General features: G+C 43.1%; 1 pseudogene; it reads left to right on the forward strand.

Moving 5' to 3' along the window:
• Positions 1-481: 481 nt before the first annotated feature.
• LOC113875304 lies at positions 482-5180 on the forward strand (annotated as a pseudogene).
• The last annotated feature ends 2462 nt before the right edge of the window (positions 5181-7642 follow it).

The following is a 7642-nucleotide window of genomic DNA, read 5'->3' on the forward strand; positions in this document are numbered from 1 at the left end:
GTCCATGGACTGTAGTCCACCAGGCTCCTCTGTCTGTGGAATTCTCCAAGCAAGAATACTGGAGTGGAAACCATTCCCTTCTCCAGGGGAGTCTTCCTGACCCAGGAATCAAATCCACATCTCCTGTATTGCAGGCAGATTCTTTACCATCTGAGTCACCAAGGAAGCCCCATCAGCAGAAGTTTGGTTCACTTCAGTAAGCAGTTCTGGAAGACCCATACATCAAGTTGCCAGTCACATTTTATGGATGCTATTAAGTCGTAAAGCTGTCGGAAACAAAGCCTGTCCCTGAAGTGTTGTTACCTTGTCTGGGGAGGTTATACATTGTGTGGGAACAGTATGATATTGAAGGGAAGCTAGCAGGTAGGTACGCCAGGGCTCTGCGGAGGGAGATCGGTGCCAGCAAAGTCAAGAAAGGTCTGCTGGAGTTGCAGGGAGGCATCTAGTGGGACCCTCCAGGGTGGGTAAGTGGGAACAGGAGATGGAGTTTCAGAGAGGAAAGGACATGAACACAGCCCTGGAGGGAGCAATGGGTATCATGGGTGATGTGGAGGCTGACGTGGGTGGGGGAAGTAGCTACATGACAGGGTTATATTTTGCTATCACTTGTATCTGCCCACATTCCCGTTCTTTTTTTTTCCCCATATTTTTGGCTGCACTAGGTTTTCCTTGCTGCGCACAGGCTTTCTCTAGTTGCAGTGCCCGAGCTTCTCGTTGTGGTAGCTCTCTTGCTACAGAGCACAGGCTCTAGGGCATGTGGGGTCAGTAGTTGCCGCGCACCCGGGCTTAGTTGCCCCGCAGCATGTGGGATCTTTCTAGGACAAGGATGGAACCAGTGTCCCCTGCACTGCAAGGTGAACTCGTGACCACTGGACCAAGGGGGAAGCCCCCCATTCTATAGATTACTTCTCTTGCCCCGTCTCCTCTGGTCAGGCAGTAGGCCTATTACCCTAGAAATGCAAGGAGCCAAAAACACCTTTATGTTGAGCCTTGAAGTTTCAAAAGAGATTATGTAAATTGAAATGGAAGTAGATGTGATTCCAAAGGCCTAACTTTTGCTTATTAGACATGGAATTTTTAAGTTTCAGTGTAAGAATGAAGGCTTTATGGCATGATAGGTTTTTTTGTTTGTTTGTTTTTAAGCTATCCATCTTATAGAATTTCAGTTTCTTGGTCAGGGATTGAACCTGGGCCCTAGTGTTTGTTGGCGGTCAAAATCTTGGCTTTCTCTGCCCTCCAGAGAGAAATAAAAATAGAGACAGAGTTGAAAAAAATAGGTGGCTTTAATTCTCAGCTGGTGGAGGGGGAACACTAGGCTCATGCCTCAAGAACTGTGCCCACCCCACTGTGAGGAGTCTGCTGCTGCTGCTGGTAAGTCGCTTCAGTCATATCCAACTCTGTGCGACCCCATAGACAGAAGCCCACCAGGCTCCCCCGTCCCTAGGATTCTCCAGGCAAGAACACTGGAGTGGGTTGCCATTTCCTTCTCCAATGCAAGAAAGTGAAAAGTGAAAGGAAGTCGCTCAGTCATGTCTAACTCTTAGAGACCCCATGGACTACAGCCTACCAGGCTCCTCTATCCATGGGATTTTCCAGGCAAGAGTACTGGAGTGGGGTGCCATTGCCTTCTCCAGTGAGGAGTCTATGGGCTTATATAAGATGAAGGCTCGAAATCAGGGGTCAGTGATGAGGATCAAAGGTGTTAAGATCTTGTCTTCTTCCTCTTGCATTGTTTCCAGATAGTCACAGGCTGGTGTCAGGTAGCCTCTGGCAGTCTGGTGGCCCAGAAGTTGGGTCCATTGTCTTCTGTGCATTGTTACAGAGGTCTTCTTTCTGATCTGTAAGAAGAAAAAAACTACAAGGGTGGGTTTGCAGAGAGTGGTAAGCACCAGATACAGGATGTAATTAGCATAGAATCAAAGGATAAGAGGTGTGAAATGTAGCTCATGCAGAATTAGGGGTCAGAAAAGAAAATTTAGTTGCAGACTACAAATAAGAAAGTGAAAGTGAAGTTGCTCAGTTGTGTCTGACTCTTAGTGACCCCATGGACTGTAGCCTACCATGATTCTCCGTCCATGGGGTTTTCCAGGCAAGAATGCTGGAGTGGGTTGCCATTCCCTTTTCCAGGAGATCTTCCTAACCTAGGGATTGAATCCAGGTCTCCCACATTGTAGGCAGATGCTTTACCATCTGAGCCACCAGGGAAGTCACACAAATAAGAAACAAAGTAAAAACATCCCTGTGGCTCAAATGGTAAAAAAAAAATTTGCCTGCAATGTGGGAGATCCAGGTTCAATCCCTGGGCCAGGAAGATCCTCTGGAGAAGGGAATCGCTACCCACTCCAGTATTCTTGCTTGGAGAATTCTATGGACAGAAAAGCCTGGCAGGCTATAATCACTGGGGGTTGCAAAGAGTCAGACATGACTGATCTACTAACGTTTTCACTTTCAAAGTAAAAACTAGGAATGTTCAGGCCTGTTCACTGTTCTGTTTATCTTTGTTCTCAGAAAAGGGAAAGAAAAACTCATTCCTCTTTTTTCCTTTTCACTGCAAAATAGGCCCTCAGCAGTGAGAGGGCCAAGTCCCCAACCACTGGACTGGCAGGGAATTCTTATGGCATGATTGCTGAAAAACAAAAAATGGATATGAGAAGAATGTAGCTAGTGGCCTGTGGGTGGTGGGTAATAAATTCCAGGGTCTAGGTCCCATCTCTTTCCCAAGGACCTTAGGAAAAAGCAAGTCTCTATGAAATTATCTTTTCTCCAGAACTTGGAGGAATTTCATCAATTATATGGGATTCCTAGGCTGCTTCAGATTCCTGAAGGACCTCAGTGGGATTTGAGGGCAGTTGGAAGAGGCTCCAAAGTGGTTAAGAGGGATGGCAGAGCTCACAGGGCCTGCATGGAGCCCATGAACACCAGACTGGATCAAAGGCTTCCCAGTGGAAGCCAGCAGGAATTGAAGCTGAGAACCAGACATCAGTAAGAACTTGAACTTCAGCAGCACGAGGGGTGAAAACCAGACAGTCCATCCTTCCCACCAGCACTACTGCAAAGCTGTGGATAAAGAGAGTGGAAAGGAAAAGAAGCCCTGAATTGATTGATTAGAACTGAAATGAGGCTTCCCCATCTGCCTGCAATGCAAGAGACCTGGGTTCAATCCCTGGTTCAGAAAGATGCCCTGGAGAAGGGAATGGCAACCTCCTCCAATATTCTTGCCTGGGGAAATCACATGGACAGAGGAGCCTGGCAGACTACAGTCCATGAGGTTACAGAGTCAGACACGACGGAGTGACTAAGCACGAGCAGGGGATCTGAAATGACTGAGAAAACCCCGACTGAATTTATAACAATTTATTCAAACAGGTTAAGTTTCTTCTTCTTCTTCTTTTAATAATTACTTGGCCCTGCTGGGTCTTAGTTGCAGCATGAGAACTCTTGATTGTGGCATGTGAGATCTAGTTCCCTGACCAGAGATTAAACTGGGCTCCCTGCAGTGGAAGCAGAGTCTTAGCCACTGGATCACCAGGGCAGTCCCAAACTGATTAGGTTTTACCTACCACCAGGTAGCAGCAGCAGGTAGAATGGGGAATTGTTATAAACAAAAGTATCATAAAAATTAATCATACATTTGAATAGCTTATATATTTATATTATGAAATTAGAAAGTTTGCACACTTGAGTTTTTGGCCTGAGAAATTTGTTCATGCCATGTCAAGCTTATTAGCATATTATAATTTTTAAAATACTAAAACTATTCACAGGCCAAATTTTTTTAAATGGTAGCTCTCCTTCATTCACTCAGGAATGTCTTCTGCAACTGTATTCAGTGCCATTAAGAAACCAGCATCAGATTTCAATCATATCAGCTTCCATTTCAGGCTACACCTTCAGGGCTGTGTGTTTCCACAGCACCAACAGCAACGCTGACCACCTGCAACTCTCTTCTTCCATTCCTCTCAGGAAGGATTTTTGCTGGGAGAGGTAAGGCAAGAGGAAACCTTCAGCATCAATGACTCCTAAGTCAGCAACACAGAATTTCTGCAAGTAATTGAAATCCATAACCATCATCCTTGTTCAAGACTTTTTAGTTTTTATGAGTATGCAAGCAAAGTTAATAAAGAGAGCTTGGGCAGGATTCTTAAAGATCAGAGAAAGAAAGTTATTGGGTGGTACCGATTCCAGTGAAACACAAAGCAGCAGATGTCATACAGAGAGCAAGTGATCCATAAGCAGCTCACCTGCACCATCGGGGTGGCCGACCTCATCTTCCTCCCCTTCAGCTTTATCTCCATGCCAACAATTCCACTCATGCTTTAGAATATGTTCTCTTTAGATAGAAGGTATAATTAAAGGCTATCCCTCACTATTCCCAATCTAGGCAATACTAGCCAGCAAGAGTATAAGGTATCTTCAGTGCCAAATACTTCTCAGAATTATGCCAAAGTTATTAAAGAACATGGTACTGACTTTTTTGACAAGGACAGACTAATGAAAGACATCAGGGCGATTTATCAGGTTTATAATGCGCTTCAGGAGAAAGTGCCAGCAGTGTGTGCAGCCGTAGAAAGAGCGAGTGAGTTGTTGAATCTTGTCAGGCAGAAGTGAATCAATTAAGAAGACAAATCACTCAGAGGAAGAATGAAAAGGAACAAGAAAGATGATTGCCACAGGCAACACTAAGCAGACAGATGCCATCTGAAAGTGTGGACCCCACCTTCAGCCCTCAGATGCCCTATCCAGGGTTCACAGCAGAAGGCCCAAGTACAGCTGGAGATGCAGAGCCCTCAGACCCGCCTCCGCCTAATTCTGATCTTCACCCAAATAATCAAGAAAGTACTCTGAGCCATTCTCACATGGAAACTAGCATCTTTATGCCTCGACCTCAAGCCATGGACTCCTCCAGTTATGCCTCCACCAGTGCTGGACTGAAATATCTTGAAAGTGGAGCAGACCCCCTCCTTCCCACAGAGCAGCTGGAGACAGTGCAGAGTAATCAGACGACAGTGATTGTGAAAATTTGATTGACCCTACAGAGTCCTCTAATAGTGAATACTCACATTCAAGGGATTCTTGACCCATTGACACATCCTGATGAGGGCTCCAGGAATGCTCAGACCTCCCAGATTTACCTGAATGCAAGAAACTCTCCAGTTAGCAATGTTTTTCTTAATTGCTAATTGAGAGAGTTTTTGAGGACTTCCTCTTGGGGAAGAACTGCTTTTACAGACCCCTGGACTCCCCAAGACAAGAGTTTTTGGGCACAGACTTTGGAGGAACCTCCAAGGGGCCCATTCGGGGTCCTCACGTGCAGACGCAGTGTGCAAGGCTCACAACAAAGTCATTAAGATAATCAAATTGTCCGAATTCTGGTGCAATTCATGATGTACTGGTAAATTTAGGCAAAGATAAATTTATCAATGCCATTTCTGTTCTTTAAAATAATTTGGAAATTAGAGACCAAGCACAATTAGTCTATAAATGTTCTATAAACAAAAACCTTGTCTCTTACACTATCATGCCTTGAAATTTACTTTTTCAAAGGAAAACTAGTTTAGCAGCAACGTTCAAAGATTGGAACAAATCAGATGTACCTTCTTTTGTCTGCATGACTTTGTGAGATCAAAAGAGAGGGCTTTGTTTCCACTTGTTTTCTACTAGCCTGCCATGTGTTGTCACTTAAAATGGTTGCCTTAAAAAGAAAATGTAGAAATACTAATTACCAGTGAGTAATCATCCAAATAAGTATGTTATAAAATAAATTACTTATTTTTCTTTCAGGGAATTCCAATGACTGTTATGTTGCACTAGCCATGTTTATGGTCTCTGTTCTGGAGTCTTAAATGAAGGACACACAACAGTATAACAGAAAGGAGTTATGTTCTAGACCTGAGTTTTACAAGGAACAGACTCCAGACACCGTGGATTTAGCCAAGTTCGTACATAAAGGTGGTAACTTGTGTAGATCTTCTGACAAATCCTAGTGTTAGTCTTATTTATGGAAGAAAGACATCTAATAAACTGTTTGGGAAGCTTGGTTATTGAATAGAGATTCATTTTCAATCGGAATAACCATACTTTTTTAAGTTACCGTTCAGCATATAGCTGTGGAATGTGTAGAGACTTTCCTTGGGGATGCACTTAACATTTTTATTTACTGCTTCTTTTCTAGTTTTGCCCAGAATGTGTGAAACCACTACAGACGTTCATGAGTATGACATACTCCTGGTTTGGAAAAGACAAGACCCCCTCCCCCATTTATGGCAGGGTCAACCCACAAAGCTAATGCCATGGATTATAACTGCCTTTTCTTTGGACTAGTTACAACCTGTACGAATAAGGTAGTTGTTAAAAAAGCTTAAAATCCAGGTTCAAAGTAGTTTCATTTTACAAGAAAGAAGTTTTAGTCTGACTGGAAATTAAGTGCTCAAACTGCCATTCTTCAGGTAGCTACTCGACAGATTCTGTGTCTTCCTACTCTCCAGTTTCATTGGGCTTATACCACTGCCATTTGATTTGAAATGTTTCAGGGCTTCCCTGGTGGCTCAGCTGATAAAGAATCTGCCTGCAGTGCGGGAGACCTGGGTTTGATCCCTGGGTTGGGAAGATCCCCTGGAGAAGGGAAAGGCTACCCACTCCAGTATTCTGGCCTGGAGAATTCCATGGACTGTACAGTCCATAAGGTCACAAGGAGTCGGATATGACTGGGCAACTTTCACATCACTTCACTTCAGACGCTTTATCTGTGAATGTGTTCCAGTGTTTACCAGCCACCTTCTAGTGGCTTCAGCACCAGTGTGATTTTTTTTTTTTTTTTTTTTCTTTTTAAGTGCCATCGCCATCTCCTCTGTTCAGATTTTTACATTCAGGAAAATATTTTCATTTTTATGCCATACTGAAACCTACAATGTATATCTGACAAAGCAGTTAAATGTGACAATAAAAACTTAATCATGAAAAAAAAAGAAACCTGTGTCCTATGGGAAATACCAACTTGGCTTTTTTGGTTTATTTAGTTTGTTTCTGATTTTGTGTTTTACCCCAAATAATATTTACCAGTCATGCCTCTGAATGCTTGTAATTTCCCACATTTATATGTCCCCTCATTAAGTTAAAATTTTGTTGGTGTTTCTTCTCACTCTTTAGAGAGATTTACCAAACTGACACAATGGAGAGCTGGATGCCTAAGAACAAAGATAAAATATTAACTTGTGTGGGGAGACTTTAACTCCAAAAGTTAGTTAGAACTAGAGAACTTTCTAGAAAGAACTTGGCTGGACTATGCTATGATCAGGCTCCCTGTCCTTTGTGGGAGGGGTCAACAGTCTGCAATAAAAGTCTTTCCTCCCACCTCCAGTGCAGTTTATTGTATGTCAGTTAAGCCTCAATAAAGCTGCTTTAAAAAAAATGAAAAAAGTCTGTTTCTCTTTACTGTTTTACTTTGCTCTATATAGCTCCTGTATCACGGGAGTCTTTTACAATAACATAGACTTTATGTATTCTTGAGTAATAAGTTAAATAAAAAAGTGTAAGAATTTGAAAAAAAAAAAATCTCCCCATCCACATTATCGTTTGGCTCACACTCACCAGAACCTATGGAGCCCTAGCTCCATCCTAAGTTCTCTCTGTCCACTGAGGAGGC

Source organism: Bos indicus x Bos taurus, chromosome 18 (genome assembly GCF_003369695.1).
Source record: "Bos indicus x Bos taurus breed Angus x Brahman F1 hybrid chromosome 18, Bos_hybrid_MaternalHap_v2.0, whole genome shotgun sequence".
Classification (NCBI taxonomy): domain Eukaryota; kingdom Metazoa; phylum Chordata; class Mammalia; order Artiodactyla; family Bovidae; genus Bos; species Bos indicus x Bos taurus.